At 44.0% G+C, this 13138-nt stretch overlaps 1 long non-coding RNA gene across 1 annotated transcript; it reads left to right on the top strand.

The window, feature by feature from the left end:
• Positions 1 to 2880: 2880 nt before the first annotated feature.
• Positions 2881 to 10645, top strand: LOC114595876 (uncharacterized). The gene is made up of 3 exons (XR_013392552.1): positions 2881 to 3083; positions 7100 to 7207; positions 10123 to 10645. It is a non-coding gene; the product is annotated as an uncharacterized LOC114595876 (long non-coding RNA).
• Positions 10646 to 13138: the final 2493 nt, after the last annotated feature.

Consider the following 13138-nt stretch of genomic DNA (forward strand, 5'->3'; position numbering starts at 1 on the left):
CCCAAGTGGATGCTTCCCCACTGTTCCATGTGGGTGCTTATGTAGCCCTTTAAAAGAAAAGAAGAAGTGGTGAGCTCCAGGGGCGGAGGAAGGGTGGGTGTGCAGTGGGTGTGGTCCTCCCCAGGTGTCACCACTGAGGGGGTGACAAAATGCCAGGCGGCACTCACCACAGGGCCTGCAGCACGCCCAAGCCACGCGTCTCTCCTGGGAGAGACACAGTGGCTTGGGAGCGGGCAGGCTCCGCACTGCCCAAACAGTCTACCTGCTGCCTCCCCCCCTCCAGCTGTAGGGCGGCTGAGTGGGAGGAAGCAGGCAGACTCTGGAGGCCCCGCGATGCGCCACCCCCTCCCCCCTATGGGCAGTTCACTCCGCACCTGGGCACACCGCCCCAGGAGCCCGAATGGCTTCCTCCGCCACTGAGCTGCTCTGCTGTTCTGCAGCAATGTCCGTTAAATGTGACATCAAATTTCTTCGCCATCCCGGCTCACTGTATTTGTGTACAATCAGGTCTACAGCAGGCATGCGGCTACTCGTGAAGTCACAATGCCACAAAATAGACAAGAAGGTATTGCCTATTCAAGCCTTCATCTGAAAGCTTGTAAACTACAATCTATTGCTGTAATAAGTGTACACACATTTCTGGCATAAGAATATACTCCCCAATCCAGCAAGCGGGGTCACTGTGCATCAACACATGCCTATGCAATGGTCTTCAGGGTGCCCCACTTTCTGAAATGATGGGTGCTGTCACACTACGCACACTGAATAAATGTGGAGCTTGTGTCCCAGGAACAGAAATGTAGGATCCAGCCAAACCTCTAAGTCGATTATGCGCACCCATGAAAAACATTAATATTGTGAATATTTTGTCAGTTTTAAACTATGTTGCATTATACACTCAGTCCAAAGTTCTTAGTCTGAGATGTGATAAGAAATACTAGATATCAACAGGGTTCAAATAACTGGCACTAAATAACTGGCAAATAAAAGCAAGTCACTTCCTCCTTTTGTCATTGTGCTTAGTGTTGAACAAGATGATTTTGTTGCTGTTTGTTCTTGGGAAACCACTCCCCACTCACTCACACCCATGGGTGTAGTCAGAGGGGAGTAAAGGGCAAGGGAATAAATAAAAATACTTAACTAAATGTAGAAAGATTTTGACAGATTTTTCTGAGCACCTGGGGTCAAAAGAAAGTAATTTTAAAAAACCCAATCCTGGGCAGAGCCAGATGGAGGACAATGACAGGTGGGTGTCTTGCCCCAACAACATATATTCTGGCTACACCGATCCTCACGCCATCTGTTCGTTCTCTCACATGCACAACAATTACCTATCCGTGCTTTCGTTTTCTCTTTCTCACACACCTCATCTTCCTATTCATATTTATACACAAGCTGGGGAGGAGAATGCTGAAGAAGGGAGGCTGCAGGCTGTATGGACCAATGGTCTGTTGTGATTTGGGCTGCTTTCTATATTCCTGTTCGGTTAGTGGAGATTGGTGGAGATGGGCCACAGCCATGAAGAACACTCATTTGCCATTTGCTACATGCACATGTCTGTTCCCCACATATTGGCTCTTGCCTGCATCAGACACACAATGCATGCAGGGAAGAACTGGCTGAGCATGCCTGGTAGGGATTGCTTTCCTTTTAATCCTTCACTGATAAGGCTGTGTACGTACTTCTGTTTACTCTGCACCCAGTGCGCCCACAGCACTGGTGTGGACAGACAGCAGGTGACTTGGAGGCACATCCAACCGTACTGCGGTTTCCGCACGGCGTTTCTGTGCGCTCTGGCTTCAGTCACGGTATCCCGTTGCGCCAGAAGCAGTTTAGTCAGGCTGGCCACATGACCCGGAAATCTGTCTGTAGAAAAATGCCGGCTCCCTTGGCCTGAAAGCAAGATGAGCGCTGCAACCCCATAGTCACCTTTGACTGGACTTAACCCTGCAGGGGTCCTTTACCTTTTTACCTTACTGAAGTGTACAATAATATGAAAATGTGATTGGAAATGCAGTGGGTGAGGGGGAACACAGCCTTGCTGCCTTTTGAGCTGGTAATCCAAACATCGCCAAAGAGCCTCTCCTTGCAAAGAGAGGAGGAGGGTGTAATAAACAAAAATCTGCCCTTATTCCCTTATGGAGAACACAAGAGCCCTTATAGAGTCCTTTGTAGGTTCTCCATCAGCCGGAGAAAATAACAGAGGCACAACCAGAGAATACTGAGAAGCAAAGCAGCTTGTAAGCTTGATCTTTATTGAAATGTTGCAACAGGCTGCTCCCCTTACAAGCAGGAAAGGAGGAGGACCCTGAAGAAAGGTGTGCCTGCCCTTATATAGACATTTTAAATTGCCTGCCCTGAAGTCCAAAACCACCCCCTGAAACATCGTACATACATCACAGAAGGGGTGTAGCTCAAGACCACCCCACCAGATACATCATACCTACATCACAGGAAGGGCGGCCTACAGCAGAAATCTGAGTGTGTTGTTTATCTCCTGTCTGGCAGACCTGTTAATGGTCATTTGATTGGATACCCTGGGGAGCCTGACCAGTCTTTTGTAATGACAAATACTTAGTTCCTGAGCCAGGTCACAGGCTCACCCTATTCATACACAGCCATACCCGTAAGACAGGGTTTGTGAACGAATGGGGAGGCCTTTCCATTTTCCTTCGACCTTGCAGAGAAATATTTGAGGTCAGTTTGGGAGGGACAAAATGGTTTCAGGACTTTTTCTGTGGGGTTTCAGACATGTGGTTTATATATGCAGTTATGACCATTTATCACACACACACACACACACACACACACACACACACACACACAGTATGTAGCCTCTTTAAGATGGAACAAGGGCTAAGCAGCTGTCATTAAAGGTCAGAGAAGTAGTTAATAGCTGATTGATAACAAGGAAATGTGTGGAGCATAAGCTCCCCAGTAAAGCAGGAGGGGGTGCCTGCTACAACACTGTATGCCTTCATAGCGGCCCCACCTGAAAACCGTCATTGGCATTTTCTGTGCCACAGTGATCATTGTCCTTTGGGCACTATGCATTTGGCAGCTCCTTATCAGGTTTGCATCAGGTAAATAAAGTACTCTCTGTAAGTTTCAGTCTACCTACCTGATTTAAGATAAGAATTGTGAGCTCATAGCTAGTAGTAAAAGGTAAAGGTACCCCTACCCATACGGGCCAGTCGTGACCGACTCTAGGGTTGTGCGCTCATCTCACTCAAGAGGCTGGGAGCCGGCACCGTCCGAAGACACTTCCGGGTCATGTGGCCAGCGTGACGAAGCTGCACTGGTGAGCCAGCACCAGTGCCGCACACGGAAATGCCGTTTACCTTCCCGCTATAAAGCGGTACCTATTTATCTACTTGCATTTAGGGGTGCTTTTGAACTGCTAGGTGGGCAGGAGCTGGGACCGAACGATGGGAGCTCACCCCACCGCGGGGATTCGAACCGCCGACCTTACGATCAGCAAGTCCTAGGCACTGAGGTTTTACCCACAGCGCCACCCGCGTCCCCATAGCTAGTAGTACTGGCTGTTAAATCAGAAGTGTGTTGCGGAAGTGTTTTTTATTATTATTTGAATTAGCTTATGTATGTAACAGGATGTTCTACACAGTGTGCTGGCTAGCTTGGATGGATTTAATTTATCTGATCAACAGACGGCTCCTAACTATGTTTCTTTGGAAGTGTGCCCTGCAGTGTTCCACAGAGCCTATGAATTATTGTTGTGAGTTGGCAGGTTGTGGGTGTGTGGGTTAGGCTGCATGAGGCTTGAGTCCCTTCTAATTCCTGGATCAAGCAAGGGTTAACATCTAATGGACGATTCCATTGTTGAATTAGCCAGGCAAGGGCCATAGTTACCGCCTAAGTACAGTCTTTAGTCTAACAGAGGAAGCTGCTCTGTGCCAGAGGGCAGATGGGTGTTCTCCTCTCTCACCTGGCTGGCGCTGAGAAAGGTAAATCCAGAGTTGTGTGAGAGAGCTGGGCTAGAAGCAGGCAGAAATCAGAGAAACAGAGCCATGCTTGACTTCTGCTTGAAGGCAAGGCTGTAACTATGGGGGAAGCAAGACCTTCTTGACAGGGTGTTAATGCTGTGAGCCCTTCCACCGCTGACTCAGGTTGTATATATGTGTAAATAAACCATATATCATAAAGACACCACAGTCTCTGCTGTCCCTTACTCCAAGAAAACCGAACCCTGGGTTAATGCCTGGAACTGCTGCTGCTCAGAAGTTGGGGTGGCACAAAACTGTATGTTTAGGATGGCAGACTCAGCAATTTGCTTGTTAGAATGTCCATTTACTTCTTTTCAGCTAGTCTTAGGCTTTTATACAAGGTTAACTGCCTATGGCATCTGGAAGCATTACTGTATATGTTATTGTATCATGAGCTGCAACACTAGATCTGCAATACCTGAAAGACTGTCTCACCCTTTATATACCCATTCGATCACTGCACTCTGCCTGTGGGGATCTGATCTTATCAGGAGGCCTGTACCGCACAAAGCAGGAACTGAAGCTTTGGTGTTGTAGCATACACTCTGTGGATTTCCCGCCTGTTAAATGTTAACAGGTGTCATGTCTGCTATCTTTCGACTTTCCTCTTCCAACAAGCCTTCTAAGCAGAGATCTTTCATTGTCTGCACCTGGAATGCAATTGATTCAAAGTTGTGTTAAACATGCTTTTTCTTATTTTGTCACTTGTTTGCTCCCTTGGGCTCCTTTGGGAGGAAGGGAGATAAAGTGAATGAATGAATGAATGGATATAACGTAATGCATACTTCGTTATGCATATTTGAACTGTGTTGTGTATATTTGATAGTTGCTAAAAAGTTTCTAATGGATGCTGTGCTATATTTTGATGTTATCACATTAATGTGTTTTTATACTCACGTACATCACCATGATAATAATAATAATAATAATAATAATAATAATAATAATAATAATAATATATTTATACCCCACCCATCTGGGCAGCTTCCAACGAAAGATTAAAATACATTAAAACATCACTTATTAAAAACTTCCCTAATCAGGGCTGCCTTCAGATGTCTTCTAAAAGTCAGATATCTGATGTTTACATCTGATGTCATCTAAACATCTGATGTCAAAGAAATAACTACTTATTGTAGTTGGTGACATATAAATATTTCTATAAACAGGTACAAAACTATCTGTAGTTTAACCCATGCATATACTTGAAAAACGCAACTGTACTAAATACAGAAGTATTAGGATATAACTATCCTTGAAATCCACGTGACCCGGAAGTGTCTTCGGACAGCGCCGGCTCCCGGCCTCTAGAGTGAGATGAGCGCACAACCCTAGAGTCTGACAAGACTGGCCTTCGGGCAGGGGTACCTTTACCTTTATCCTTGAAATCTTATATTCTTACTGTTTCTGCCAAAAGTGATTGCAACCAGCCATGGCAACATTATACAGTGGTGCCTCGCAAGACGAAATTAATCCGTTCCGCGAGTCTCTTCGTCTTGCGTTTTTTTCGTCTTGCGAAGCATGGCTATTAGCGGCTTAGCGGCTATTAGCGGCTTAGCGGCTATTAACGGCTTAGCGGCTTTAAGAAAAAGGAAACAAACTCGCAAGAACTCGCAAGACGTTTCGTCTTGCGAAGCAAGCCCATAGGGAAATTCGTCTTGCGGAACGACTCAAAAAACGCAAAACTATTTCGTCTTGCACGTTTTTCGTCTTGCGAGGCATTCGTCTTGCGAGGTACCACTGTAGTAGAATGAATACCAGTAGGAACATTGTGGCTGAATTTATTGAGATACAGAGCTGGATCTGGGAGAGCTGGAGTCAAGGGTGTTGCCAGTCCAGAGGACATGAGCCTTAAGCTTTCTGTGATGTACCCCTGATCTCCTGCCTCTTCCTTCCTTGTAAAAAAAATGATTACATTGATTACTGCACAACCAGGCACACAGCAATTTGCCACAGGGCATAGTATTTGTTCTATCCGGTGGTTAGAGTGTCAAAGTGGGACCTGAGGGGAATAGGGGTTGTAGGCAGTGCTAGTCCTACTCGGGGTAGGCCAATTGAAATGAATTTACATGCCTAAGGGCCATTCATTTCAATGGGTCTGCTCTGAGCAGAACTTCGTTGGATACAACCCTAGGGTTCAAATGGACACTCGTCCACAAAGCTCTCTGGGTGACCCAGAATCTCAGTCTAACCCACCTCAGAGGAGTTTTTGTGAAGATAAAATGGGGGAGAGGGACCACCATGTTTGTACGCCACCTTGAGCAACTTGGAGAAAAGGTGGGCTATAAATGTAAAAATATAAATAACTACATACATATATACATGCAACACAACAGGAATTCTGTACACACAGTGGGACTTTGCATTCCTCTCTTCCTCCCAACCTCCTCCAAAAGTTGCCGCAAAGGTCTGGCAACCCCCTAGAGCAGATTATGAGGATGAGGAGAGGAGGAGAAAGATCCACTGTGCAAGTGGAAGTCTGCTATATGAGCAGAACAGCAGCTTTGGACACATATATTTATGCACCTTTGTGTCCCAGCTCAGGCCTGGGCCCCTAGTTCTTTAAGTACCTAGCAACACCCCTGGCTCAGTTTATATTCAGTCTGTCTCATGGACTCATTCAGTGATTCTGTGGACATGTCTGTCTTTCAGCCTCTGTTCCCTGTTGGAAAAACAACCACATATGTCACATGACTGTTGCGCTGTCAGAGAAAGATGATAAAGTATTGACTACAATAGTTGCTATGGTGTATGAGAGGCATATTGCCCTTTGATCTTTTACAAGCGTTGAATCAACAGAGCTCTTGATCTGCTGATTATTATTTAACCATACTTAGGTGCATTTTAGAATAAGATCAGGCAACTTTCACCACATTACATTAGCAATGTTATGGTGTGGTGATGCAATGGTGGGACATTTTAGACAGGGGGGCTTATGTGGCATCCTTTTCTCACCACTGTGAGAGCAATAGCCTTGAGACATGGAATGCTCTTATTTCCTGCCATGCCTACAAGTATAATAAAGGATATATATCTTCGTACAATCCTTGCAAGAACTATTTTCTTTGTTTCATGTTTACATTTTCTTTGAACAGATACCACACCTCCAGCAGAACCTCCATGCTTTTGCCAAAACAATGGAATCTGTCCAGATCGCTTATGCCTTTGTCCAGAGGAATGGATAGGCTACCACTTTGAGATAGGTCAGTAAAGTCAGTCTGCTCTTTCATCAGTTAATGCAGTTTTTGCATATTGGGAGCAAATGAGCAGAAGTTACTTGGTGCTGTTTAGCAAAAGGTCTTCTCTTACCACTGAACACTTGTGTTTGATGATACCAGGTATGTTAAAAAGGGTGCATTTCTATTCCCATTTACCTGGGAATAAGCACAACTGAACTCAGTGGGACTTATTTCTGAGTAGACATGTACTGTATAGGAATGTGTTGTTCCATTGGATTCTGTATGATTGGTGCCATATTTAACTCTGGTTATGGTTCCTTCAACTGAAGTATTAGTAGGTACTTACAATCTGTGATGTGGGTGCACGCCATAGTGGTAGCTTCCACTGCATGTGTAGACACCAGTGGCCCAGTTTAAACATGATGCCTACCGTGTGCAACTCCACAAGACTGGAGGGCTGTAGCTCAATGGCAGAAGAAATGGTTTGCACACACGAGGTCACAGATTCAATCACTGACGTCTCCAGCTAGGACTGGAAAAGACTCCTGTCCAAAAGTCTGATGGAACACCTGCCAATCAGTGTAGGCAACACTGAGCTAGATGAACCAATTGCCTGACTCAATATAAAGCAACTTCCTATGTGTGTTTATTTTGTTCCATACACCTCACATTACACGTGTCTGTTTTGGTTCTTTTCTTTTCTTTTTACAAAGTAATAATCATAAATATATAAGAATTAAAATGTGCACCCCACCACCAAGACCATTCCATTGTAAGTATCCAACCTCCCAAAATTTCAACACCTCTTACGATGGTTTGACCCCTTTCCATTTATTGACAGTTGCACAAATTATTATAGCTAGGAAGTGGAAGGGGCAAGCAGAATATAAAATCGAAGAATGGTATAAAAAGGTGTGGGATATAGCTATTAAGGATAAATTAACATGTGCCATTAAAGTAAGACGGGGAATTTGCAGGAGAATGATTTTGAGGAGATATGGAGGGTGTTTGTAGAATTTGTACTGTTAAAATTTGTGAACCATTTGCTTCTTGCCATTGCTCATGACAGTATGATGCTTGGGAAAATTCATTTTCCAATGAGAGGGATGGTTAAACGGTGCACAGTTTAGCCTAGAATAGGAATAAATGGCCACAGCAGAAAAGCATTTCAAAATTGCATTAGAGAGCTTTTGTGTGTGTGCTACATTAGATGACCAAATTCCCATTTCCTTGTGTGTGCCTTTCTGGAAGTGATTTACTGTGAACTATCGTTAAATGAAATCATTGCAAATGAAATTGCTAATGCATATCCTAGAAAATGTTATTCCTAGCAAGTGGTTTCTTTTTCCTGTAAATGAGGCAGGTGTTTGATGTAGTTTGTGGCTTTAGAAATAGCTATAATTACTGGTGGGGTCTTGAACTTGCATCATCTACAAATGTGGATGAAGGGACTCCTGTTTCTCACGCAGGCTGTATTCTTTAAAGCACTTGCTCCAAAATAGTTCTGGAGTAGCCCCACTTGTTACAGCTAAGATAAGTACACAGGAAACTGGCTTATTAATGAAAAAGTCCATATAGTCCAGGATTGTCTTACTAGCACCATGTCTCCAGCAAGGGCCTTCAAGTGCTTTCCCCTGGCTAGAATGTGCCTTAACTCTGACAAAGCCTCTTCCTTGCCTGGATAAACATAGCTGGAATGCCACCTACTGTACAAACCTAAGAGTCATCTATTGGTCTCTGCCCAATTTTTGTCCCTTGTTCTGCCCACTTTTGCTTTTGACCCCACCCACCACTGGCATGTGGCCCCCAGAAGGTTACCCATGAGGGAACATGGTCCTCAGACCAAAAAGCTTACCCACCCCTGATTTCCAGTATCTCAAGGAAGCTTGAGCTCTGTAGTGCTCTTTGAGAATGATGTTCCTGCAAATTTGCTCCATCCCTGAGAGTGGCATAGCTAGCTGCTTGGGCACGTGGGGCTGTGCGTGTGCCTGGTGGGCGGGGTGAACCGTCCATGGGGTGGGGTGAGCCGTCCACAGGGTGGGGCAATCTGGGGCAGGGTGTGCTGTGCAGAGCTGGGGCTTGCATGGAGTCTGTTCTGCCTGCTGCCTGTGGGAATGTTCAGAGAGGCAGGAGAGGATATATTGTTTATTAATATCCTTCCTAACTTGCGCTATCAAGTTTCTTTACTTAGCTGAGTTTCACATTCCCCTATTAAACGCCCAGCGGGTAGCTGGTTGTAGGCTTGTGTAAGCCTCTCACTATTAGGTTCCTGGTAAGATCCCTTACAGTATATCCCTCTTAAAAGAATAAACATGCCACAATCTTGTGTAAAGTACAGTGGTACCTCGGGTTACATACACTTCAGGTTACAGACTCCGCTAACCCAGAAATAGTACCTCGGGTTAAGAACTTTGCTTCAGGATGAGAACAGAAATCGTGCTCTGGTGGCGCGGCAGCAGTAGCTAAGCACCCATTAGCTAAAGTGGTGCTTCAGATTAAGAACAGTTTCAGGTTAAGAATGGACCTTCGGAACGAATTAAGTACTTAACCCGAGGTACCACTGTATATAAAAGTAGTTTACTCACATTCTGTTCTCAGTTGGATCCCAGAAGGCAGATTTCGTTACAAAGCATATGCATGTGGAGCTATCCCATACAGTGGTACCTCTAGTTACGGACTTGATCTGTTCCGGGGTGCCATTTGCACCCCGAAAAGTCCGTAAGAAGAGAGCCAGCCTCTGTGCATGCACACAACGCAACAGAGCGCTTCTGCGCATGTGTGAAGCACGCATAACGCTTCTGTGCGCACACATGCAGCGAAACCTGGAAGTATATACTTCCAGGGTTTGCCGCGTTCACAAGCCGAAAAGACGCAACATGAACCTAATGCAACACGAGGTATGACTGTATGGGGATAATCCCAGTGTCCTCTGTTGGCAGAGCATCTCTAGCTAAATGCTGGTCCAATGACGGAGGAAGTCAAAGAGAGAGAGAGAGAGAGAGTGCTGCGTGCCGAGTCATTTTTGTTACCTGGACAGGTAAGGTAATGTCCACCTCTAGTCACATGCAAAGGAAGAATGTCCCAGCCAGGAGGAAACAGGAAGCTTTCGACTGGCTGGACCAAACATTCCCCCTCATGTCCACTCTAGGAAAACAAGGAATGTTGTACTTGACTGCTACTTATGTATCACATCCCACACTGCCTCCCCCTCAGTTGCAGGCACTGTGCCGCCCGAAAATGCGGTGTGGGGTTCACGTCTGCCCACTGTCTCCCCCTCAGCTGCAGGGCGCTGCAGGCACCATGGTAAATTGCCATCCAGTGTACCCCTCCCCCCAAGCTACACTAGTGATCCCTGGTCTGAAGGAGACTGCCTTGGAATTCCTTAATGGGCGGGGGCATGAAGGTCACATGGGTCATCCATTGTGGGGGAGCGGACCTGGCCAAATTAGGACTGCTCCAAGTCCTACTCCAAGTCCATTTCTTCTTCAGTGGTATGGTGGCCACAAGTATCGCAGGAGCAGAGCACTCCATGTTTTTAATTTTTATCTGACAAGTATAACTTTAATGTAAGAGTGAAGTTCTGAAAGGAATCCAGGTCCAGATCTGTGTGTCTCCCCCCGCCATGTTCTTGAAAATTGTTCTATATGATGAAAACACTTTTAACATGGAGATGTTTTCCCCCTGCCTTAACCTCTGTGACGCAAGTACTTACGTAGTCAACTCTTCTCAAGATATTCTAAGCTTTGAGATAATTATCGTTGGCAGGTATGGATATTCCAGGGAAAAGTGTGACAACAATACTGCGAATAGTATGTGTATGTTTTTCCTTCGTTCCTTTTCCTCCTCTGTTTCAGTAAAGTGAGTAATTAGACTTGTGGACTCAAGCCAGCAGATAAAAGTCCCCAAGTGAATGCAGGGGCATTACAGTCTATTTGCCAGATGCAAATTGAACATGGGGTGGTCGGGTAGGCTGATGATTAAGTTTGAACTGGATTGTTTTTTTATGCACCATCTTTCACTCATCTTGATTAGAGTTTCACAGTAAGAAATGGGCACAATTGAAGCTTAGAGGTGGCTGGAAATTTTAAAATGCAATGCCCAGTTTTTTTGCCATGCATGCAAAAATGATGAAATGTTGTAAAATCAATGCCAGGGATAGGGAAATCCAGCCATCCAGATGTTTCCGAATTCCTAACACCCATCTTCCCAGAAGAGAGTCACAGGTTCTGCAGTCTGCTATATGTTCTATCTAGCAATATTACCTTTAAAAACTCTATCATATGGTAAACCTCCCCCCAAAACACAGCATGCTTATGTCAGAATTATGTTACGATTATGTTACGATTCCTTTCAGCACTGGAAAATTAATGTATAGGATGAGAAGTACACTACAACCAACCTTAATGCTACAGGCTGTAAATATCTGTAGAATTACACAGTTACCGTACATAGCAGATCTGAGCACAGTTTGCATGACCTCATAAATCGCAGAATAGTTTAAATAAAGAATGTCCTGAAACAATGAAGGGTTAGTTTGGGAAAAGAGAATGGAATGAGAAATCCTTCACAGAACACTACCAACCCTTTCAGTATATACATTTCTCAGACAGATAAGACGATTAATACCATAGGAATGTTGTGAGTACCTTACAGTTAAGTCAACCCTGCATGGAATATGGTACTTTAAATATTTTCCACAATATTTACAGGTGGTGTTCCTAAAGCAACTCGGATGCACACTAGAAAAAATTGGAATACCTACTCTTGAACCTCCTAACTTGAATTGCAATGTGACCCTACTTGGCTTCTCTGAAAAGGCCAATATGAAAATCTCATATTGATTGGAAGTACTACTTTACTACTTGGGTACTACTTTAAAAAGGACAGCCATCCTCTGTTTGAAGGGATATCCAGTCCAAGTCTGGGGTAAGAAAAAGACGCAAAAGTGCTCTCTGTTAATGGACTGTTCAAAGTTTGAAACAGGCTTTAGTATATATTGGATGAAATCAGTTTAACCTGCTATGGACTTAAAAATTCCCATTACTGAGGCTGCACTGCCATCTAGTGAATATTAAATAAACAAGCTGTTTAAAAGCTAGGCTTCTCATTTTTACTGCATTTTCTGCCAAATAAGAAGTATTGGGAGAAAAAACGAGGAATAAAATTGCACAGGGCTTTGTACATTCTTTTTTAAAATTTGAGGTGTGCCATTGCTCAAACTCAATCAATGTGTTTTTATATTTAAAAAAACATGTCTGGAAGTGTTCTTAGAACTATGATATGATACATGGGATAATGAATGTAGGAAATATTTGGAATGACTGATGTTGAGTTGAAGAATAATTACAAATTTTTAAAAGGCACTTATTTCATGAAAAACATGCATTTATTTTACATAGGATGTAATATTACTTAACTAAAATGTAATAAATGGTCTTCAGTCTTTGACCTCATATTTTTTCCTCACAAGAACCCTGTGAAGTACGTTAAGCTGAGAGAGAAACTGTCCCAAGCTCACTCTGTGAATTTCATGGTGGAGAGAGGATTTGAACTGTGGTCTCCCAGTTGCCCATCTGACACTAAGCCTCTACATCATACTGGTTCTCTGAATGTCATTCAGTTGTGTGAATGGCCTAGACTCTAGCTCAGGGTCACCAACATTTTTAGATTAGTGGACACATCTAAAAGTTTGAGAGAGTGCTGGGGGAATCAGCATGATATAACACAGAATTAGAGAGACAAGCATCCTCTGATAACCTTCTGGAATATGATCATGCATACACTTTTGAAATCATGTCATGTTTGTTAGAATGGGAATATGTGATTATGAAGAAATATGTAATGTTGATCTTTTTAATTGAAGTGCATTCAAAACTTACACTCACAACTTAATTACTTTTATAGTGACAATCAGTGCAAATGAAGCCCATAAAATCTCTGCTTCTTCCATGGCAC

This window comes from Podarcis muralis, chromosome 4, assembly GCF_964188315.1.
Source record: "Podarcis muralis chromosome 4, rPodMur119.hap1.1, whole genome shotgun sequence".
Lineage (NCBI taxonomy): Eukaryota > Metazoa > Chordata > Lepidosauria > Squamata > Lacertidae > Podarcis > Podarcis muralis.